The sequence below is a fragment of the Vicugna pacos genome, chromosome 10 (genome assembly GCF_048564905.1).
Source record: "Vicugna pacos chromosome 10, VicPac4, whole genome shotgun sequence".
Classification (NCBI taxonomy): Eukaryota; Metazoa; Chordata; class Mammalia; order Artiodactyla; family Camelidae; genus Vicugna; species Vicugna pacos.
In genome coordinates this window covers 15,783,287-15,808,678 of record NC_132996.1, presented here as the reverse complement: position 1 = coordinate 15,808,678, position 25,392 = coordinate 15,783,287, and the positions used below count along the sequence as shown (strand labels likewise).

At 36.4% G+C, this 25,392-nt stretch overlaps 2 long non-coding RNA genes across 3 annotated transcripts in view; both read right to left on the bottom strand.

The window, feature by feature from the left end:
• The window catches only part of LOC140698661 (uncharacterized), a 158,116-nt gene that overhangs the window by 84,244 nt on the left and 48,480 nt on the right, over positions 1 to 25,392 (bottom strand). The gene's annotated exons all lie outside the window — the stretch shown is intronic.
• LOC140698660 (uncharacterized) lies at positions 18,757 to 23,418 on the bottom strand. Of its 2 annotated transcripts, none has more exons than XR_012076463.1 (3): positions 23,230 to 23,418; positions 20,445 to 20,611; positions 18,757 to 19,139 (listed from the first exon to the last, which is right to left on the bottom strand). It is a non-coding gene; the product is annotated as an uncharacterized lncRNA (long non-coding RNA). The 2 variants fall into 2 exon arrangements; XR_012076464.1 differs by having other exon boundaries at positions 23,235 to 23,418.

The window sequence follows — 25,392 nt, the reverse complement described above, 5'->3', positions numbered from 1 at the left end:
AATGGCCCTACTACACAAAGCAATTTACAGATTTAATGTAATCCCTATCAAATTACGCAGGGCATTTTTCACAGAATGAGAACAAATAATCCTAAAATTTATATGGAATCACAAAAAACCCAGAGTTGCCAAAGCAATACTGAAGAAAAACAACAAAGCTTGAGGAACAACCCTCCCAGACTTCAGACAATACTACAGAGCTACAGTAATCAAAACAGCATGGTATAGGTATAAAACTAGACATATGGATCAATGGAATAGAAAGCCCAGAAATAAACCCGCAAACTTCAGGTCAATTAATCTTTGACAAAGGAGACAAGAACATACAATGGAGTAAAGACAGTCTCTTCAGCAAATGGTGTTGGGATAACTGGACAGCTGCATGTACATCAATAAAATTGGAACACTCCCTCACATCACACACACAAATAAACTCAAAATGGCTTAAAGACTTAAACATAAGACAAGACACTGTAAACCTCTTAGAAGAAAACATAAGCAAAACATTATCTGCCCTTATTTTGAGGTAATTTTCTGCATTTTACTTAAATTCTTAAACCTAAATTTGCTCATCTGTACTACCTGACAAGGCTGTTGTAAAGTATTCAAATGAAAAAAATTAATGAAGAATTAGCTTAGAACCACCCGCAAAATGATATGAAAATAAAGTATGATTCCTTTAGACTACTAAAAAGAAAAGTTATAGGCTCTGGGTAATGTAACTTTTCTGTTCTTTCTCTCCTGAAAGGTTCATTTTGTTACAAAAACCTCCTTCATTGCACTCATTATTACCTTTTAATTTTAAAGGCACAAAGTCCTATAGACATCATATTATTAATTGATCTGAACTTTTAACATTTTTTCTGTTCTCTTAGTTTAGTTTTAATCTATTCAGGATGTTTTAACCAATTGTGTTTTGTATTTTCTGCTTATGATCCTTCACACAATGTTGAATCAAATTCGAAGTTACCAATATTCTTTTGCATTTTATATGGTTCTCTATAATTATCAAAACATTTTCCCCACAGATTATTGCATTTGATCCTCACAAGGAGTACTCTTTCAAACTGATTTATACAGCAACTAAACATATATAGTTACTCATTTTGATTTTAAAATTGTTTCTAACTCATAACACTACCATCATTTAAACTTGTTTCAGGTGTGCCTTATTTTCTTACCATATATTGAAATCTCAATATATGTCAGGGCCAATGCTAAGCAGTTTGCACAATTATACGGAATTCTCATGAGAATCTTGTGAGAGAGGAATCATTCTTGCCATTGTAGCTGAGTAAACTGAGGCTCAGATAGGCTGTGTAATTTTCCTAAGATTACAGAGCTAGATGGTAGGAGATTTGGGATTCAATTCCAGTTTGGTCTGATTCCAAGGCCTATGCTCCTAACGTCCATGCTATATTCCCACTCAGATATATCTCATGCTCCTTACTCTTTTCAAAATACACCTTATTAATTTGTTTTTGGCTACTTAGACATTTTCGTCACTGAGCCCTCTACAACTCAGCATCCATACTGACTAATTCAAAAATAAATCTAAAGCTAAAGTTCACTTTCAAGCTAATTAGTTTCCCTTGTGCATATGGGGAAACTTATCAAGTTAATTTACAACCCTTAGCTTAAACCCTGAACATACACACATGGGACATGCCCAAAACAACATAGCATAGACCTTAATAACAAAACTGAGATGTGAACCACTAATACAGGATTAGTCCCTGAAATGCACACATGTGGGCAAATTCAAGTCAGCATAACAAAGAGTTTGAAAACTAAACTGAGATTTGAATTACCTACACGAATCTCATCAAAATTTTCAAATCAAGCATATCTATAGTAGTCATAAACAAGCACAGTAATGATGTAAAGAACGGAATTGAAATTTGAACCCTCGCCCACAGAGGACAAGACAGAACTTAGGGTTCAAATCTCACTTGTTCACTGTCTGTTAATGCAAAAATATCAATATTCTACAGAAGATGATAACAGACTGCAGAGTCTAAGATACAATCCAAAATTACTTGACATACAAAGAACTAGGAAAATATAACTCATATCAAAAAAAAAAAGCAAAGAATGCAACACCAAAATGACAAAGATGCTGGAATTTTCAAAGGCTTTAAAGCAACACTATGCTCCAATAAAGTCAAAAACAAAAAACATCACATACATGAAATAAATTAGAATATATGAAATCTCAACAGGAAATAAAAAAGAACCAAATGGAAATTTTAGAACTGGAAATTTAATGTCTGAAATAAAAAATCACTGGATGGACTAAAAGCAAAATGGAAATGACATGGAAATAACAAAGAAAGAACTAAAAAAGTTGGACAGAGCCTCAGGAACCTATGGTACATCAAAAATCTAATATATGTATATTTGAAGTTCTAGAAAAAATGAAGAGAAAGATATTGGAGTAGAAAAAAATATTTTGTGATATAATGGCTGAACACTTCCCAACTTTCATAAGAGACATATTTTCATGAAAGACAACTTTCTTAAGAGACAAGATTCAAAAATGTTTGCTGTACTCAAAAAAATAAATAAACTCAAAGAAAACAACACTAGACAGATTACAGACCAACTGCTAAAATTCAAATGTAAAGTCTTGGAAGCATTTAGGGAAAAATGACATGCTACTTACAGGAGGATAACGATTTGAATAATTATTAATTTCTCATCAGAAGCCATCAAAGCCAGAAGATAACACCTTTAAAGTGTTAAAAGAAAGAAAAAACCTTATCAAAGCATAATTCTGCATCTAATGAAAATATCCTTCAGAAATGAAGGTGAGTTAAAGACACAGTGAGATGAAACAAAACTAAAAGCATCTGTCATTAACAGATGACATATGTTTTCTATAGATAATGCTAAAAGAAATTTTACGTAGACTGTGAAAGGTTAGGTACGTATATTGTAATCCCCAAAGGAAACAATAAAAATAAAGCAAACAATCAAATAAAACACACACAGACACAGATGTATATCCAAAAAGCCAAGTAATAAATTAAAATGAAATACTAAAATATTCCCAAAAAGTCAAGAGAGAGATAACATAGAAACAAACAGACAAAACAGAAAGGATAAACAAATAAGAAAATGGTAAAATTAAATCCATCCTTATCAATAATTACATAAACCATATTGATTTTACTGCTCCAATTAACAGCGATTGAAAAATGGGTAAAGGCAAGACTGAACTATATGTTGCTATAAAAGCCACACTTAAAATACAAAGACACAGACAGATTTAAAGTAAGTGGATGAAGAAAATATGAAATAGTAATAGAAAGCATAAGAAGGCTGAAGTAGCTTCACTCATATCAGATAAAACAGACTTTAATAAAAACAGTATTACCACAGATAACAATGATAAAGGAGATTAATCAGGAAGAAATAATTATCCATGTCTATGGACTTCATTACAAAGCCTCAATATACATTAAGTCAAAAATTGAGGGAATAAAGGGAGATAATTTTTTGATCATTGTAGATGATTTTAGCAACTCTCTCTGATCAACTGATAGAACAACTAGACAAAAACTCAGGAAGGACACAGATTATCTCAGCAGCACTATGAACTACTTTAATCTAATTATATTTGTATTTATAAAGTACTTCTATCAACAATAATACATTTTCTTCTCAAGTACACATGGTAGATTCACTGAGACACAGTATATTTTGGAGTATAAAACAAGGCTGTTAACTTAAAAAACTGAGTTATACAAAATGTATTCTCTCACATCAGTGGAATTAAATTAGAAGTAACAATAAATATTAAGTTAAATCCAACTGATCTGGAGATTAAACAACACTTTTAAAATAGTTTGTGGGTCAGAATTATTTAAAGGACCAAATTAGAAGATTTACAAAATATTTTGAACTGATCTGACAATTAGAATATATATAAATTTGTACGATGCAGCTAAAGCACTGGTAAGTGGAAAAGTTATAATATTAAATGCACTTATTAGGAAAGAACTAAGATCTAAAATCAGTAAGATTTCATACTAAGAAACAAAAAGCAAGAACTAAGTAACAAAAAAAGTAATAAAGAATAGAAATCAATAATATTAAAAAGAGAACAAAAAAAAAGAGAACGATAATAGAGAAAACTAAGTAAAAATCTAGTTCTTTGAAAAAAAAAATTTTCAATGATAAACCTCCAGCTCTACTTCTCATGAGAAAAAGAGAGAACATAAACCAACAATATCAGTAATGAATGTTTAATGTGTAGGATTTGGCACCACAGACTGTACACATTAAAAACTAAGAGACTACTATAAACAACTTCTGGTTAACAAGTGTGACAATTTACATGAAATGGACAGACAATTTATAAAAACTGACACAAAAAGAAACAGAACAGCTGAATAACTGTCTTATGTCAAGTAAAGAAGTTGAGTCTGTTACCCTAAAACTGAACTGCCAGGCCTGGGGTCTCACCACGGGACTGGTATCATCCTCTGTGAAGATGCTTCTCTCCGGGGCATCACTACATGTTTCCTGTTAGGAGGTGAGTAGGGGTGGGATGGTGGAAGAATGAAGCAAGTACACAGAGGACAAGGCTAATGTATAGGATCCTAGGATCTCTGGTTAAAAAAATTTCCTCTATCTTGTTAAAATTACCAATTTAACCCGAGCAGCTAGAAATCAAGAGGGAGAAATGGAGTCGCAAGGAGGGAAGGACAAGTCCTTTCACCGAGGACCAATAACATCGGTGTCCTTAGGCAAACACATCTACACTACTTCCCCTAAAGAAGAGAATGAAAGGCACAATAAAAAAGCTAAGAGAAAACGAAGCCTTGAGATCCTCACCTGAGGCCAACAGTTTCCAATTAATTAAATCTCCTAACATCAAGGTATAGAATCAAATCTAGTTGAGCTTTAGTCTATCCTAACGATTCTCTAATTTTGCTACATTTTCCCACTTAAAAAAAAAGGAACCAATTAATTCTCAATGTCTTACACATACTTGCACTTTTAATTTAACTTTGATACATCACTTTTCTACCCCATCACCAATTTGCAGCTTTCAGGAAATATTTTTACCATCAGGGGAATAAATCACCATCTATTTAGCAAGTTCAGAGAAACAGGAACAGAGGTTACCAAGGACAGCTAGTATCTCATTTCCTCTCCCAGAGGCCTCTTGCTACTCAATTAAGTGTATCCTTAATGCTGGTCTGCAGCCTTTGACCCTCTCCCCCAATTCCCAATTCTGATGATTTATAATGAAAGAACAGACACATTCTTCCTCCTCCTAAAATGTTGGAAGTGTTGACAAATCAAAATTATAATGGAGTAATCCTAGTTCAGGCATACAAAAAATGGATCCAGGTGGCCACTGAGGATCTAGTCTCAGACACATTCCTGCATCAATTAGAACTTGAAATTTCTGAGCTGTATCAAACAAGGATACCACTAGCTATCTTCAAAACAGTATCTGCTAGCAGTTGCTAGCCACACCTTTGTAGTTTTAAAGTCCCTGCCCCACTTTGTAACTATATAATCATTTGGAACCCCAACCAACCCTTACCTAACAAGCACCCTTACCTCTTGCTAGCTCCAATCCTAATTCTTGACAAACAATTTATGTAACCTCGTGTTTTTCTTGCCTTTTAAAGCTTCCCCCATTCTGAAGTCCTGGCGGAAGATATTTCAAGTGCTTTCTTGGATTTGTGCTTCCTGGAATGCAGTCCTAACAAATTCCAAATAAAACCATTTTGTGTCTCCTCAACCAGGTCTCCATTCTTGGAATTCTTGGTTAACAGAAGTTAGTATTCTTTTTGATTCTGGGCAAGAAAGGAATAACAATTAAACTTAGTTAAGTAAGCCCAGTTAACTGAGTGTCTCAAAATCATGCCTTTTATATATTATTACATTTTATTTATAATTTATCATTCTGTTTATCTCCCATTCAGAATAGCAAAATATGTTCACATAACTGTATTTTCCATAGCAAGGTTCAGTCAACAAAAGACATAAAAAAAAACCCCACCAAATTTAGAAATGTCTTCATTCCACATTCTAATGAATGCTCAATACAGAACATCTTGTGTTCATACAGCTTTCAAGGTTCTTTTCTTTCTGGGCTGCCAGGAAAACAGCAAAGCTTAACAAAGGCATAGACCCATCAGGTCCACACCTGAAACTGAAAAAGCTTTGGATTATTCAGAAGCAAATTACTAGAAAATCAGTACATACCTTAGGAAGAGAAGTAGTTATTAATTTATTGCATGATAACATGCACTTATATCATTGATTTAACCCTTTATTCACACAGTTAAGCATTAATTCCAACACTGATGTAGCCATATTTGTAACAAGTCCTCTTTTATGCTAATAAAAATGGTCCTGTTTCCCTAGTCTGGTTATGTAGTAGGGAAGAACAACTCTGATCCACATCAGATCTGTTCCTTTAGCTTTAACCCTGTGCTTAGTCATACTGGTTCTGTACCTTTTGTAAAAGAATGTTGCCTATAGCCTGAAATATACAGGATAGCCCATTCTCAAGGCTCTGACCTTCAAGGGTATAACTCTTCCATTCATATAGAGATAAAAAGTTGTAGAACAGAGGATAACATTTTTCTTACTGGAGGTTTACAAAAACATAGTGACCTGATGTATCTAGACTGCTGCAAGAACAAAGGATTCTGACACCAAGAAGTCTACAACAACTAACCACATTCCCTCCCCTTTTAGTATAAAAGGAGCCTGAATTCTGACTTGAGTAAGTTGGTTCTCCAGGACATTAGTCTGCCATCTTCTCAGTCTGCTGGCTTTCCAAATAAAGTCATTATTCCTTGCCCCCAACACCTTGTCTCCTGATTTACTGGCCTGTCGTGCAGTGAGCAGAATGAATTTGGACTTGGTTACAGTTATACAACCATATTTTTCACTCTGGTCTCAGGAATAAGTTCCAGTTTCTCACAAGGGCCTACTCAAGCCTGAATAGTACTTTGCATTCCTCACAGCAAATCAAAGGGCTCTGACACTCCTGAATTTTGCCATCACAGAGCATTGACCTGAAATCACAAAGTCCATACATGGAACAAAGTTCTGTGCACCACAGAAAAGTGCTATAGCAACAGGTGAGACAGGCTGGGACCTGAGACCCTTTACTGCAGTGCTTGTACTCTGAACAACAGAATACAAAGAAACTAAGAGACAAAAAATAACTGCATGCATGTACAGTTGGGGCAAATTACAAACAAGATAAAGAAAGGCCAAAACCCAACTGCTACTTCTGAGGCGCCATGAGCAAAGGCAAGGTACCGCGCATGATCCCTGCACACAGCACCACCAACGGCGTAGGCAGACCAACAGTGTCACTCCTCTGGCCCAACCCACCAACACACCCCTATCCTCACCCCATTTAAGGGATCAGCTTTTGTTCCTCCCAACTCCCACCCCTCCTGCTTGGGAAGTGAGCAAGGGAACCTGTTACTTGGTTTCCTTCCCTTGTGCTACAGCACAAATCCCAATAAAGCCTTAACTGAATTTCTTGTCTGTCTTGTTATCAATTTCTATTGAGTAAAGAGTCCAAGAACCTGGGTTGATAACACAAGGACACACTGCCCAACAAAACCGACTCAAAGTTCTTGAGATTTTCCTTCCAGTTTTCTCAGGACATCACTGATTGATGCTTCTTTTCCTGGTTTGATTATTAATAACCACTTCCCCTCATGTTACCACTTTCCAAAGTCTCTTGGTTTGGGCTCTGAATTGTACGGTTGTTTTACAGTGTCAGTGTGGTTCTTCAGAAAGGGTTTTAACATCAGTCACACACTCTTCATCTCCCTACAACATCATATGTTTTGGTTTGATTCCAAATCGCTTATCTCTTCCTTATTGTAAATTGTCATTTAGAAGGCTTTTGTTGTCTTCTGCCAGTTGGCCACAGGGCTTGATAACTTTAGTCTTCAAAGAGGAATAATCTCTGTCCCGCTGTAACCGAGCAGGACCCTATGGGGCCTTCCCAGGGCAGACCCTTCCCCCATATCCTCTGCTTTAGCTCCTCTCTGAACCACCTAGATAATAGTATCTGATACACATTTCCTGAGTTGGTTTACAGATGTGAAAACTCCCACCAAATGAAAGATGTTAACTACCTGATGACCATGAACATGTAGCCCCTAGGCCTACTGGAGCTTAAGGATTGCTAATGTTAACCCCTGTGACACCGTCCTGTTACCTCACTTTCAACCAGAGAACTATGCACGAGTGGATCACGTGTTCTGTAACCCCCTCCCTTACCTGGTCTTTACAAATGCTCTGCTGAAACCCTCTGGGGAGTTTGAGGTCTTAGAGCATGAGCCACCTGTCCTCCTTCTGTTACCTCCTTTACAATAAGTGCTGCATTTTCCTTCCCCACAACCCAGTGTCAGGAGATTGGCTTTACGCACGTAGGCAAACAGACCCAAGTTTGGTTCGGTAACACTACCATCTTTCCACCCAGAAACCTTCCCAATAAAATATGATAGGTCAAATAAATGAGTAATATAGAAGTATCCTGGAACTTCACCTTCGAACCGAATTTAAACCCTAGAATCTCTCAGAGCCAAAAAAGGATCTTATTCATCCTCCCCGACAATGTGTAGGTATTGTTTTGCCTTCTACAACCAAAGGGTCCTTTTGATGGTTTTCTCAAACCAGAAACATCCTGGTCAAAGGTGGCTTGATCACACCACCATCAGCAACGGAATTAGCAAGCAACTTGGAAATGGCTGTTCTCTTGACCAAAAGTAAAAACGTCTGACTCACTGGGTACTTCCTTGTAAGTACTCACATTCATTCACACACACACACACACACACACACACACACACACACATTTTTCTACATAAAAATCTTTCAAAATTAGCACAAGAACTCACTCAACCAAACAATTTAATTCTTTGTCTGCAAGGATACCATGTCTTCATAAAATAAGTCATAACTAAAGTACCAAAGCATTGATTCAGCAAAATATTATCAGTTCTGCTGCAGCCTCTTTCCCTACGGACATCATCTTATAATAGTGGATTTTTCCTAGAAATGAAAAAGAGTCTCTCCCCTCTCTTCTCCCTTTAACACACAAACATGTCTGCTTTATAAACTTAAAGGTTACAATTCCCTCATCCCATCCCCATAATTCTGACAGCATTGCTCTTTACTATACTTCCTGCATCCACAAATAATTTTCCTTCTAATGCAGTGTGTGTGTGTGTGTGTGTGTGTGTGTGTTTGAGGACAGTTACTGGGGATTGTACCAAGCCCCCTTGGGAAGTGTTCCTTTGTGATGGCTCATAGTCCTCATTTAGTTTTGCAGTCTTTAGACCACTAGTCAAAATATCTTAGGCACAGCATCTGCATCTTCTTAATCTCTTTTCCCCCTCCCAAAATACAGCTCCAAAGACTAGTTGAAGAATTAGCTATTGAGGATCTAACACAGAACCAACACACACATACACATACACACACACACATCCCACACACCCCAGGAGACACACAAACAGTGCCTGCATCCCACCATCAAAGCATTAGAAGGACTTTTTGATATTTAATCGCAGGAATTTTAGCTTAATGCTTCAATTCATTTCCAAAACAGATCTCACTTGCATCCTGGAGCATCAGAGGGCTTGTCCTTTTCAGTGAGCTCTGTGGTAATTCACCAGTATTGGTAAAATTGAAACACACCCATTAAAACCAATCTACCTTTGAGGGTCTGCTTTTCATGGCTGTTCCAAAAGCTTCGGGTTGAAGGTGGCCCTCCTTCCTCTCAAGGAGATGGAAGTACTGGCACTTAATGCTGTCTGCATCCCTGGCCTTTCCCCTGGAAAAGATAGTCTCTTACTGGGAATTTCCTACACTTTCTTCAAATGAGAATAATCATAAGACACCTTTTACTGAGACTGACTTCAGCACCTGCTATGCTGAGGGGCATTTATTTGCTTACCGCTCCTCACCTCCCTGCCTCCCACAACTAAATTGCAAACCCCTTCAGAGCAGAGGCTACATTTCCTGACTTCTGTATCTTCAGCATTTAGCATGCCACATACTGCCAGGCACATTTGGAGTTAATAAAAATGGACTGCATTGATATCCACATCATAGAAGCCATATCACTTAAAATGAAAGTGAATTACAAATTATTTTTCCACAATTCAGAGTCTTTATTTAGACTGCCTAAAGTAGTGTTTGGAATGACACTTCATGCCTAAATGAGTAAATGTTTAAAGATAAACTGTTTTTAGCTGTCTCTTTGTTTAGTTTGAATTATCTGGGAAACTTGCTTACCTCGCCTTTTCTCAGTTATTACCTGTATACGAACACAAGTTGAGCTAAATGTCATTAAAAAATAGGTAAGAAAAGCTGATGCTACATAGCTGGTGTCAGGGAGGAAAATTTTTCCTTCTACACTTCTAGGTTCTTTGGCTGATCTAATAATCAAATTAAAAAGAAACAGATTAACAGAAGAAAAACAAATTTTAATTTTTTATGTATGGGAACCCCAAAGATATGAGGCTCTACAACAGTCAGGCATTTGAGGTTTACATGTCATCATGAGCTACAGAGAAGGGGCAGGGGTCTGGGACCTCAAAGGGAAGGAAGACAATTTACAGGAAGAAGGGAAAAGCAAATTTTTGGTAAAGAAATGTTTCCCATACCATGCTGAGACAAATGATAAATGCTGGAGAGGGTGTGAAGAAAAGGGCACCCTCCTACACTGCTCGTGGGAATGTAGTTTGGTGCAGCCACTGTGGAAAACAGTGTGGAGATTTCTCAGAAAAGTAAAAATAGACTTACCATATGATCCAGCAATCCCACTCCTGGGCATCTACCTGGAGGAAACTCTAATTTGAAAAGATACATGCACCCCAATGTTCATAGCAGCACTATATACAATAGCCAAGACACGGAAATAACTTAAATGTCCATCAACAGATGACTGGATAAAGAAGTTGTGCTATATGTATACAATGGAATATTACTCAGCTGTAAAAAATAATAAAATAATGCCATTTGCAGCAACATGGATGGACCTAGAGATCATCATTGTAAGTAAAATAAGCCAGAAAGAGAAAGAGAAATACCATATGGTATCACTCATATGTGGAATCTAAAAAAAAAAAAACAAACAGAAAAATTCACTTACAAAACAGAAACAGTCTCACAGACACGGTAAACGATCTTATGCTTACTGCGAGGAAGGGGGTGAGAAGGGATAAATTTGAGAGTTGAGATTTGCAAATGTTGGCAACTATATATAAAAACAGATTTTAAAAAAGTTTCTTCTGTATAGCACAGGGAACTATATTCAGTATCTTGTAATAAACTTTAATGAAAATGAATACATGCATGTGTATGCATGATTGGAACACTGTGCTGTACACCAGACACTGATACATTGTAACTGACTACACTTCAATAAAAAAAGAAAAAAAAGGACATAAAGCAGAATGTGTAAAAACAGGCTTTCCTAAGTTTTTCCTAATCTACCACAGCTAGCTCACGTTCTTTGTAGTTCTCTCCTTGTGATAGCTCTCTTCCTGGAACAGGACCTCCATCTAAATTCTTTTTAGGAAGTTAAGAGGGAGGCAGGAAGGAAAACATCCCAAGTCTTCTGTTTCTTAAAAAGAATCAGCCTAAAATAATTCTTATGCCAAAGAGACACATTTGGGGGTAGGAAATTTTGCTCCCCGGCACTAGGAAGGGAGGGTAGTTTCTACACAAAATTCTAAAAACTTACATATGGGGAGGGGAGAGAGGCAAAATAGGGGTCAGGGAGTGGGAGGTACAAACGACTGAGTGTAAGATAGGCTCAAGGATGTACTGCATAACAGGAGGAATATAGCCATTATTTTGTAATAACTATAAATGGAAAATAACCTTTAAAAATTATATAAAAATAAATGAATAATAAATTAATTTAAAAAATAAAAACTTATGTGTCGTTGAAGTTGCCATATGTCTTATAACCCAAGATTTTATGCAAATTCTGCCTTTTATAGCTCTGCACAGAGCCTGAATCATTCTAAGAACTCACTCTCAACACAGAGCCTGGGTCCTTCTAGGGAATCCTACCACTTGGAAATGGGTGGTTGAACTCTGAAATTCACAGACATGCCCTCCTAATCATCTTACTCCCCCCCACCCCTTGCTCGCCACTTCACAGCTCCTGGAAACAATATCAAAGGTAAGTTTTCAGCTAGGAAGAAATTTTGTTTGAAAAGATTCTGAGAAAAATATTCTTAAGAAAACAGCCTTTGTTCCTGACCATAATATATCTTTCTTAATATTGATCTTAAAAAGACCCTGAACTGAGATATCAGTGGTATGCCATGGTTCAACTCTAGGCAACAGGTTCCAACTGTAGTAACAAGTTTCAACATAAAAATAAGATGTTCTTTCCTCATCTCTGATGAAATCTTTCATACCTTTCTCATAGGGCTAAAATCAAACAATACTGGAAATAGATAGGATGGTTTACATATCCAGATAGTAACAACTGAAGGTTAGGAGTAGTGGTATATAATACCATGGCACAATCTTGTTTTGCTTCTCTAGCCTTCTGTTGGTCTGCAAACTGGCCCCCACACACGGAAGGGAAGGAAAGACTGAAGAAAGAGGCAGATCACTCCAGATCGGTAGGGGACAGGTTTAATGAGCAAGAGAACTTACACAGAGCCTTGCCTTGGGTGGCTGCAAGACAAGTAGATCTCTGCACCTGCTCCCAGAGTCTTCAAAGTTTATAAAGAGTCTTTAATGGGGCTCAGCCTCACACACCGCCCAGATGGTCTTGACAACACAATGCTATCTCAAGGCTGCATCCCTGAAATGACACTGGCTTTGGGAACAGTGGGCAGACGTACGTTCCAAGGACTGGGGAGGGGTTAGAGAAATTACTGTTGCCCACATCCAGTTCAGCTCATAGGTCAACAGCAAGTCACCTCATCTCAGTGATCTCCCCCAACACCTTCCCTTGCTCTCTTTTTTATTGCCTTCTTTCCAAATCCTGCTGACTCTCTCAGGGATGCTTTTCCCATTATGCAAATAAATCTCTTCCTCTTTCTAAAGCCTTGACACTACCCAAAAATCCAGAAACTGGTGGCTACACATATACCTGAAGTTGACTTATCAAGGCATATTTCACAACATAATGGAATGCCTTCTAACTAACAGGAATAACTGTAAAAACTGTGAGGTAAATTTTAAAGTCTGCATCTTACTATAAATTAATGTGCCATAATTGTGATATCACAGATACAGCAGAACATCCATTTAGGTTAAGAGAGGGACTGGTCAGCTACATCTGGAAAGGTTTGTGAAGACTTTACAAAGAACATGATATTTCATTCAAGTCAGAAATGATAACAAGGGCCACAAGATGGAAGGACAGAATAAATGCTATGGTGTAGGAGATGAATGTTTGATTGGAGCAGACATTTGTGATCTGGGAGCAGTAGAAGATGGAGCTGCAAAATAGCTGAATTTTCAAACCAGGGAAGTCTTGAATGTGACTGAACTGCAGGTATATTAGTCCTCAATTGCTGTTGTAACAAGTCACCATAGACTTAGTGGCTTAAAACAGCACAACTTTATCATCTTACTATTTATTCTGTATCCCAGAAGTCTGACAGGGTCTCACTAGCCATGGTGTCAAGGCAGCATTCCCTTTCTGGAGGCTTCAGGTGCAGCTTCAACTCTGATCATTCAGATCGTCGGCAGAACTGATGACACCATTCCACCTCTTTCCTTCTTAGTTTCTTCCTGGCTGTCAGTTGAGGGCCTCTTCAGTTTCCAGAGGCTTCCCAGGCTCATGTCCTCTTATTCCATCTTCAAAGTCAGCAATATCTTCTCACATTGCCTCTCTCCCCACAGCCACGAAAGGTTCTCTGTTTTTAACTGCTCACATGTCAGACTAGGGCCATGGGGATGATCCATGATTCTCTCTCCATCTCAAGCCCTGAACCTTAACTACATCTGCAAAGTCTCTTTTGCCATGTAAGGGAACATATCCACAAGTTCCAGGGATTAGCTTATAGGCATCTTTGGGGGACCATTATCCTGCCAATCACAGTTGGTAAATGAAGTATTTCAATTAATGTGACAGCAGATAAGTCAGTTGAAATTCTATGCAGCTTAACTGAAAATATGGTATCTCATTCATATTTGAGCTAATTTGTCTTTTGTGCTCAAAGAGTACTCACTGCGAGACTCTATAGGAAAGTGGAAGAATTTTCTCTCACTTGTCTCAAGTTCTTCTCCTATACTTGCCTTTCTATGGAACAAAAATAACATATGATAATGAAAAGTGAAATGATCCACTATTAGCACATAAAGATGCAACTGAAATGTGGATTTTTTGAGAGAACTGAGTATTCATCCAATAGGAAGCTATTTATGTTTCCTTAGTCTTTTGACTTAGACTATGGCAGCAACCCAACTACAAGTAAAGCTGTGGTAAGTGAAATATTTTCTTTGTAAAAAAAAAATTATAATTGGACTTCTGTTCACAAAAATAAATTTTATGCCATGAAAATACCAAAATTGATCCAAAAAATAAGTAAATTAAAAATAAAACCCTTTTTTTTTGTTCAAATATTTCTCAATTATGTAAACACCAAACAGTAAATACAGAAAACTTTGGGGTAACTTTTTTTCTGTGGGCATTTTATGCATTTATTGGACTGCCCGAGAATTCTTAAAATATAAGCCTATTGAACTTTGGACTAAACAGTCCCTCTATTTTTCCTCAGAAAATTGTCCTGTTAGAAAACAGGAAATTTGTATTGTTCCATTGCTCTGAAGACTCAGATTTCATCAAAATTAGAATCACTGGTTCTTGAATTCCATAGTTTACTCAATACATGTGAATGTTTCCATGAAGTCCTGGATGGAATACCCAGGGAGGAGACTAGTTCCCTTGGTGGTCGTCTTCTCACCAATAATCTCCTGCTCTTCAATTCCAGCCATATCCCTATAGACTTCTACTGGCCTACTGAAGTTACAGATCAACTCAGAACAGTGGCCTTGCCAACTTCATGTACAATTATCAGAGAGTAACAAATAAATGTTTTGTCATTATGCTGGAGGTATTATTTATTATAATCAAGCATGGTTTCAAGTTGCTCCATTCTCACATTAAATTCAGTGTGGAGAATAAAGAAGGTAGAGTGAAGTGGAAGTTTTAAAATACTACTTTACAAATAATGGTTTACAACTATTTTCAAAGATGACCAGAGAAGAGAAATTATGTAAAAGTGTTTTATAGAATAAATACCTAACTCATGGACTAAAAATAGGAATAAAGACGTTAGAATTTAGTTTTTCCTACACAGAAAATATTCTATACATTCCAGTTACAATAGATTATTAGATTTCTATTTTACGTTCATCTTTTAAACAAAACTGAATAATTCTGGTGGTTCTACCAGTGAATTAGGATAGCCTCAGCATACTGTTTGGAAGCTCTATCTTTGTATTTTTCTGTCTGACTTCCTGTATGTTTCTTACAAGGAATTATGCAATCTGGTAGTAAAATACAAAAATTTCCAACATTTAACTAAGCATTCTTCAAAACTTTTTAAAAAACTGATATCTAAAAGTTGCCATAATTTTGTGAAACACCATGATGCCCTTAAATACAAAGTTAAAACAATTAAAGACATATGTTGTAATACATAAGAGACAGTGCTATAAATTTATCAGATTTATTTCATTTTCTTCTTGGACATACAAGAAGATTAAATCCCTTAACCCTTAGAAGTAAATTTGGAGTCATAAACTGCATTCTGGCCATTAGAACTTGAGTGGAAGTGATGTGGTCCAGTTCTATGACTGACACATAAAACCATCTGGATGATTTTCCACATACACTTCTGTCCTTTTGGAATTTTCTATTAAAGATGGAGGGGACATGAGATGGAAAGATTCTGGGTCTCTGTATGACTGCATGAGTCACAATCCTCACTAACTCACATTGGACTATAATATGAGTAAAAGAGAAACCTTTATTATTTTATACCACTAAGATCTGGAGGTTGTTTATTGCAGCAACTAGGCCTACTCATCCTCATACAACATCTTATATAGATTTTAGTATGTGAAAATAATAACAAACACCAACAGTTTTAGATACATTTATCATTGAAAAGTCTTTTTATCAAAACTTGAAATAATTCAAATTTAACATTAGAATGCTTTGTTCCCACTGCTTCTGAACAAAAACAAAAGGATTGAATTATGTCACAAAATCTAGATCGGCAAGGTTTATCTATACTTGACTGAGGCTGGTTTTAAGCTATATTTCAGTCCAGTAGATAAATATTTCATGTGACAAGGAAAGTATATAATCTACTTTCAGGTAAAGAATATGGAAAAAAAACAAGGGCCAAGGATCATCAAACAGTTATGAGGAATAAGAGAAGGGAATAACACTTTCTGTGTAAGATATCAGGATTTCTATGAAGCTATATTAATTGAGAAAATGCAGTATTGGTGCAGGAATAAATTTATTAACCATATATAATAGAGGGTTCAGACACAGACACATGTGCATGAACTCTGGCATATGGTTAATGTTGCATATTGGACTAGTGAGGAAAAGAAGAAATGATGAATAACTAGAAATGGAATTGTAATAGGGAAGAACAAATCTGACTCCATATTAGATCTGTTCCTCTAGCTCTAACCCTGTGCTGTTTCCTGTGCTTGGTTCTGTATCTTTCATAAAAGAATGCTGCCTATAGCCTGAAAATATATAGGATAGCCCATTCTCAAGGTTTTCACCTTTAAGAGTATAACACGTTTCCATTCATATGAAGAAAAAAAGTTGCAGAACAGAGAATATCATTTGTCTTGTTGGAGGTTTACAGGAACATCATGACCTGACCTATGTGGACAGCTGCAAGAACAAAGGATTCTGACACCAAGAAGTTGGCAGCAACCAACCACATTGCCTCTCCTTTTTAATTAGAAAAGTTGTGGAGCTACAGAAGACATTGCTGGTGAGAACACAGATTGGTGCACCCACGTTGTAAAAATATGTTATTATTTCCTAGCGTTGAATATTTGTACAATCAACTTCATTCCTGGCTATATATCCAAGAGCAAACTTTACACAAGTCAGTACTGCCCTTGGATCCAGGCAAGAGGGGGCCCTTATCCTGGACCCTAACTCTAACCTTCTTGCCTTAGAGTAACTTTCTCAAATGTTTCTAAATTCCCCTCTAATGCTTGGGATTAGCCTTGATCTACAGAGCCATCTAGGTAGGCACCCTAATCTCTTACCAGAACCTATGGGCCCCAGTCATTATTTCTCTCCTTGGAGCACTCTATGACCCTCTACTCTGTGGCAGGATTGACCACATGCTCTGAGGAACTCTAGACTCATGCCTATAGTATCCTCCAGGCTCAGTGAAAGGTCCTGGCTCCAGGAGGGGAACCTGACAAGCATATTGCTCCTACAGGCCAGAAAGGTATTTCATTCACAGGATCACATTCATTTAGGCAGCTGCAAAGGTTCTAACATGCTTATTTGGGGTAATTCCAATTATTTATAGACTGAAGTCCCACAGAAAATACTTCTCCAAAGCCTGAAGAAATATCCAAAGGTCATCTCTAGTCTCACTGTATTAAAGTTAACAAATCAAAATAAAATGTTTAATTCTATAAATACATATAGAATTTATAAAGTATATAATAGTATTTACAAAGAAAGCAAGGGAATGATGGGTTAGCAGAAAATGGGATAGAAAGAGGGGAACCAAATAGTTAGATGTAGGTCATTGTCAAGGTCCTAGATTTTGCTCTCAGTGATGGATTTGCAGGTATTTATTAAATTGTCAACTCGATCAAATAAATGAAACCAAGTAATTCATAAACTGATGGTGACAGTATATCATAAAATAAAAAATATGATTAATAAAATTCTGTACACCTGAGTCCAAAAATTAAAAATAAAATGGATCAGTGAAGCAGAATGAATTTAAGAAACAGACTTAGATGTAAGAATGATAAAAATGGCATTTTGAATCACTGGGAAGGAATAAACTATTCAACAAATCATATTTAGCACAACTGGCTATTTATTATATATTACCTCACAATAGGCAACCAAATGAATTCTAAACATTTTCAAAAGCAATAGTAAAATTTTAAAATTAAGGATAAAATAAAATAAAAATTTAAGGAGGCTAAAATGGTTTCAGGAAGGCCCTCTAAATAAGACAAAAAGAAACCAACTATAGAGAAAATAATTTATGTCACTGGTAAAATGTTAAAACATCTATATGAGAATACCATAAATAATGCTTCAAGAAAATGAGTCATTTGGAAGAAAGTATATGTAATTTATGTAATAAAGGATTAATTTAAAGGTTATATGAATACATCTAAAATTCACGTTAAATGACCTAATAGAAAAATAGAAAAAAAGTATGTAGAAGAAAAATTATAAATGGCAAAAACATATATGAAAAGATGATCAACCTACCTAGTATCAGATAATAAAATTTTAAAAGAATTTTTTTTATCAAAAGATAAAATTATTTATGATATTCTTGATGGCTAGGAGTTGGCTGTATTTTAAATTCATAGAGACTACGGAAAGGGCAATGTGTCAATAGCTATGATAACTTTAATTGTACATACTGTAAGTAGCCTGACAATTATACTTATGGTATCTATCATCCTCAGTAAGGTATCTTTCGGTTGTGCTCAACAGAAAAGCTAACTTAAAATGGCTTAGTCAGAAAAAGGAAATTTATTGGCTCACATAGCTGTAAAGTCCAGGGCTTGCTCTTGCTGGAATAAGAAACATCTCAAAAGGGCTGGCATTTGGTCAATAGGTCTTCCTTCTCTCCCTGCTTCTTGGCTTTGCTTCCTTTATTTTGGCTCCATTCCCAGACAGGTTCACTCAAGGTAGTGGCAGAAAGGTTGCAGCAGTTTCAACATCGTATTGTATTAGACTGATATTCAGTAGAAAATAATGTTTCTCTTCCTTCCAAATAAAATCAAAGCCATGATGCTCACCAGCTCAAATGGGTCATGCGCCCATCATGGTGATATGGGATATTCTGATTGGCACAGATCTGGGCCATGGCTGGTGGATTAGGATAGTGTTCCCGCTGAATCACACGGAAAAGTGGAGAAGATTCCAACAATGGTCATTTGGATTTCATTATTAAAAAAATAGATAATGGATGCTGGATGAGTCAATGACTAAACGTGCTCAATACATTATACTAAAGAAAGATGTAAAGGTATTCACCACAGCATTATAGTAGGGATAACATAGAAATATACTAAGTATTCATAAATAAAGCAGTAGTTAAACGAATGATATAACTTTAGTTCTACTGAATAAATTTAGTAGTATGGACTTAGAAATACTGGTAAGACATATTAAGTGGAAAGGGCATCTTACAAAACAACATAGTGTAGCCTTTTTATGTAAAAAATAAATTATAACTTGAAGTTGCAAGAGCATGTAATGTACATAAAGATTACAGAAGAATAACTGTTAACAGTGATTATTTTAGAGAAGCGAGTGGGGAATTTGGGGAAGTGAGATAAAGTGAAATATTTCCTTTTCATTATACATATGTCTGTATTGTATATAATTTTATAAAGACAACATATAAATAAATATTTTCATAAAATATTAAAATAACAACTTTTTAAAATAGAAAGAATATGGAGTTATCTGCCAAGTGACTGATTTAATTGATTGTTAGGCTAAGCTGATTAAAAATTAATGCTAGGGAAATAACAGAAATGAAACCAAAACTCCAACTTACTTGATAGAAAAAATAAATAATATTTGGACCCTAAATTTTCTGTAAGAGTTAAATGTGTAAGACAGTTTTTGTTGTTGTTTTTATCTTAAAAGCCAGAAATGTTTACATTACCAGCTAGAACTTTTTGAAGAAAGAAGCTGTATGTTTTAATTTAAAGTAAGAATCTCACTTGGAATATATCATATATGTTTTATAGGTATGAAGTTGTTATCTTGATCAATGAATAAACTGTTATCCAGGAGGTGAATATTTTAACATAATGCTCACTTTAAAATAATAATTCATGTATTATGCATTCCTTCCGCACTAATCACTGAGCTTCTCCAGGACACTGGCTGGGTGTTATTGCATGTACATCTTCAGTGTCTTGAACATGGCCAGGTGTTGAAAAGATGTTTAATGTTAGCGGATGGATGGATAAAAGTGAGGAAAGAATGAATAGTTGGAGGAGTGGTAAGCATGGTCTTTGAAAGTTATAGAGGTCTGGGTTCAAATGCCAGTTCTGCAAGAGGAGAAGCTGTGTGACCTTAAGAAAGTTATTTAATTTCTCTGATTTTTATTTCCTCATGTGTAATATAGAACAATAATCTTGCCTTTAGAAAGGGGAGAGAAGGAATAAAGAAAATAACATACCTAAAGTATCACGTAGAGTATCCCAAAACATCCAGTATGTTACATGCTCAGTAAGTGTTATATGCCCAAATATGTTGGTTTCCTTTCTTCTCTCTGTATTCTTTTTGTAAGACAACCACTGAGCAATGTGTCTCACTCTTCTCCAGCAAGCATGAAGTGGAAGTGAGCTAAAGGGCGAGATTACAGCAACAGGTGTTCTATGTACAACCTAAATTTCCAGAGGGAAAAGTTTCCCAACTTTCTGGCATAGAAATGGGACAGAATTTGTAGAAATACATGAAAACCATAAACTAAACTGTGAAACATGAGATGATTCTATTTGTTGCATGACAGTGTAAAGACCACAGTCCTCTAAATAAAAATCTGCAAAGTGAAAGCTAGATTTTGTGTCACCGCAAAGATCACAACTCACTGCTTGATAGAATCACCCTACTATGGCTGTGTTTTTAATTCTTTGGAAGAAGATGGCGGTAGGCACTAAGGCATATGACTCCCACATTGTTTAGTGACCAATGCAATTACTCACTGAAAATCTGTGCTTTCAAAATTGTTTCCTCCTTCTCCTACTCAGCTCTCTGATCATTTAGCTCGTGCATTTTCCCAAAGTCTTACGCGTACATTTTTATTTTAACCCAATGAAAGCAAAGTGGTAAAAAGAACTCATTTTGCAATCACAGGTCCTTGACTGAAATTCTAGTTCCATAATTGTCTCTTGGTGTGACCTTGGGCAACTTTCCCTCCCTGAGCCTCAACCTTGGGTTTTATAATGGGAATATTTAACAAGTTTGTCAAAAAATTAAATAAGTGACACATGTGAACATACTTGGAATGTACCTAACATATAGCTGGACCTTAAAAACTGTGAAATAAACTTAGAAAAATTAAAATATTAATCAACATGTTATTCTCAATTTTTTGTACTGGCTTGAAAATGATTATTAAATATAAGTTTGTATTTACACATATGAGTTTTTAAGATCTTTTATGCCATGTATTATGCCTGCTTTTGCTGCATTTTGATTCTTTTCCTGGAGTACCCTGAAGTAGCTAATCAGTATTAATTAATTATAGTAAACGTTACAAAAATTATTATTTCGTTTTCTCCTAGTGTCAGTACAAGACTAAAATCCTCATCTGTATTTGTATAGTTCAAGGTCCTTTTTAATTAGGTTCCACCTTCCTTATCTACCTTGTTTTCCACTATTCCCTACCTCAGAATTTACAAGTGTTCATGGGAACACCAATGCAATAGGATATTATTAAATGTTCCTCAAAAGAAAGAGAAACCATGGTCAAATTAATCTGGGAAATTTTAAGCAGATTTCTCTATTGATAAGCTTGGCAAAGCCATGAATGTGATGAAATACAATGAGAATCTCCAAGATAGTAGTATTCATATTCTGTATTATTATAATATATTCAGTATTTCCCAAACTACTTTGACAAAGGAATCTCTTGCTCACGAGTTCCTCATGGGTAGTTATATGGAAATTTTGGTAACTACACTTTGCCTAGAAAAGGATGCAGTTCCTTCCTTCCTACTTGTGTAGGTCACCTCATCGTTTCACTCTCAGGTCTGGTGATGACCACACTGCTATTCTACTAGATCAATATAATTCTCCTTCCACTGGACCTACTCAGATATTCCCTATGTGGACAATCTGTTGTAATACCTCTTATAGGAGATCCTGCCCAATAAGTTGATTTTCTGGATTATATAAAACATTTAGGGTTTAAAAGTACAGCTGAGTCAACTTATTACATTATAGTATTTACATTATTAGAGCACTTACTCTGGGAATCAAAATTATGTGAAGTTAAAGAGATTCTTCATCAGAGAATAGACATAATTTTATAGTGTCTACCTCATAAGGCTGTGAAAATGAACTGCTTGCTTATAAAGCATTTAGCACAGTGCTTGGCATATAGAGTTCACCATCACATGTAAGTAACTACTACTATGACTAGCAGGAGTAACAGGAGTGGCAGTATTTACTTCATGTTTCTCATACATCATTTCATTTAACCTTGCAACAACCTTGTCAGAGAGCCTCACAACATTCTTTCTTTACATTTTCTTAGAACATCACTGTTTTCAGGCATTATATGAATTACCTTATTTAATTCTGACAGCACATTTATGAGGTAAGATTTTTTAACCTTTTCTTTTATCATATAAAGAAGCAGAGTCTCAAGGAAGCTAAGTGATTTGCTCAAAGTCATATAGCTAGTGAATGTCAGGCTAGGGTCAAATTATCAGTTATTTGGAATCCTAATCTAAGCTTTTCCCCCCACACTACCTGGCTAAGAGAATAATGGGAACACTTACAAATACTGAAAGAAACAAAGATAAAGTGTGAAAAATTTACTAGTCAAAGAAAAGTTAGATGGTGGCGAGAGAAAATAAGGTTTAAGTGACATCATAGTGTGGATGACCATCACCTACATAAACTCCCAGAGATAACTCAGCAGCAGATCATTCATTCCATTTATGTATTTGGAGAATTAGCTTTTCTACCTCATAATCCAACTGAATAAATATGATTATTCTCCTGTCATCTGCACTTTGCAATTTGTTTGACAAAATGAGAGTCACTTATTTTGACCATGTGTGATAAGAGGAGGCAGAGATGTGCTCCTATAGGAGGGTCACTAGACAGGAAAACAAGGGCAGGGACAGGTGGAAAGAAAAGTAGAAGAAGGGAAGAAAGGGGATGTGAAAGACTGAATAAAGAACCCCCCAAAATGTCCATGTCTTCATGCCCAGAACATGTAAATGTGTTACCTTACATAGTAAAAGGGATTTTGAAGATGAGATTAAGGTAAGGATCTTGAGATGTGGCAATCACACAGAATTATCCAGGTGGGCCCAATGTAATCACATAGGTCCTTATAAGAAGAAAGCAGAATCAGAGACTGAGAGAGACGATAACAAAGCAAAGGTCAGAAGCAGAGACGATGCTATGCCGCTGGCTTTAAAGATGGAGGATGGGACCACAAACTAAGGAATGCAGACAGCTTCTAAAATCTGAAGAAGGCAAGGAAATGGATTCTCCCCTAGAACTTCCCAAAGGAACACGGGTCTGCTGACATCTTGATTTTATACTACTGAAACTGATTTTGGACTTCTGAACTCAAAATTTTAAGATAATAAATTTTTGTTGTCTTAACTCATTAAATTTGTGATAATTTGTTAGAGCAGCAATAGGAAACATAGACAAAGTCCAGAAAGGAGGAAATGAGGGTAAGGAAAGGAAGAGGAAAGAAGAGAAGAGAAGGAAGAAAAAAAGCCAAGACTAAGAAACTGTGAGAGTCAGCAGACTTGGAAAGCCATCAGTGTAAAACAGTGTGTATTTACTAGAATTTCTCCCAGAAGAGTATTACACATAGTTGAAAGAACTGAGGAGTGGGAGGCATCAGGTTAGATCTCAGGGGGCATGTTGGAGCAATAACTGATAGCTCCTAATCTTTCTTCTTAGTCTTGGAAAAAAGGAAACAGGAAAACCTACATTTATTACCTAAAATGCGTTAGTTGCCAGCCTTTGCAATGGAAAATATTATTCTCAATTTTATAGAAGAGAAATCTGAGGCACAGAAAGCATGAACAAAAAATGGAGCCAGAATTCAAAATCAGGTTGGTCTCCTTCCAGGATGAGAAATTAAACTACCTGAAAAGGAGAAAATTGGGGAAAAAAGAACAAGAATAACCAAAGCAGGAAGAGAATCAGAACAGAGGGGGAGAGGCTGAGAGCTACGGAGCACTGCCAGAATATTGAGAAAGAATTAAGTGAGAAACAAGTATCAAGATTTCTTGGTCCCTGAGTGTACATTAGCTCTAATTTGTGGCAAGCCCTCTGGCAAGACTACTCCTCCTCCGTGGGCAATCCTTCCAATTGAGTCACTTCCAATGCCATTGCTTTCTATAGATGTCTCAACTTGTTTCTCTTTATAAACATGTTTATCAGGTAAAAATAAGTCACCTCTATTTAGGTTCTATTTTACCTTTCTATCATAACTGAAATGAGCTAGATTCTATTGTTTATTTAAGCTGCCTTCTAAAGCATCTTGACACTTCCTTTATGATATATACTCATTGAGAAAATTCTCTTCTACCAAACCTCTTATTAAATTTTTCCTCTCTCTTCATTCTATTTCAACAAACACGTGTTGAGCTCCTACCATGTGCCAGATAATGGGCAAGGTGTGTTGGAATAAGACACGGTTCCCTACACGAATAGAAGTAACAGGCACTTATGCACCTTCTGAAAATAAAAGGAAGGCAGTCAATGACTGAACCGCCCAGAATGGAACAGGGATACAGAGAGCATTCAACTGAACTTGGGGAGTTAGGGGAGTTTCTATAGTGGGCTGGGTTGTGCTGAGGGGACTTGGTTAAGCTGGAAACTATGTTTTCCTGAATCTCTTTCCCTGTACAGTTCTAGCTTAGAGATGGTCCAAAAGAAACCTGCACAAGATCTGGAAGGCAGGAGTGAATCAGGGGCCATTACCGTTGGAAGGGACTTGAAGTCAATTATGGAGATGGGTAGACGCAGATAAGACTGGATGGAACCAATCTATCTTCTTCTCTGGTTAGCATCCAGCTTATTTTCCTGAATGCTGGTTGGGAATATGAACAGAAGCTCCAGGTCATATTCAGCAGCAGGCCAGCAGAAATGGTTGCTACACAGAGGCAACAGTTTTCTTTGAACCTTCTCACAAGTTCCTACTCTAGGCTCCCACTTAGCTGCGTGGCCAAACTTGTCTTCTCAAATTTCCCTGCAGGCTCTGACTTGCCCACCTGTGACATCTTCTTTGATACTCTGAGTCCCTCTGCCAGATCTTCACTGCCCCAGTTTTTTCCCCAATTACGTAAGGCCTCATTTCTATCATAATTTTTTATATACAATTATTATATAAGTTACAGATGTATATAGTACAGTGATTCATG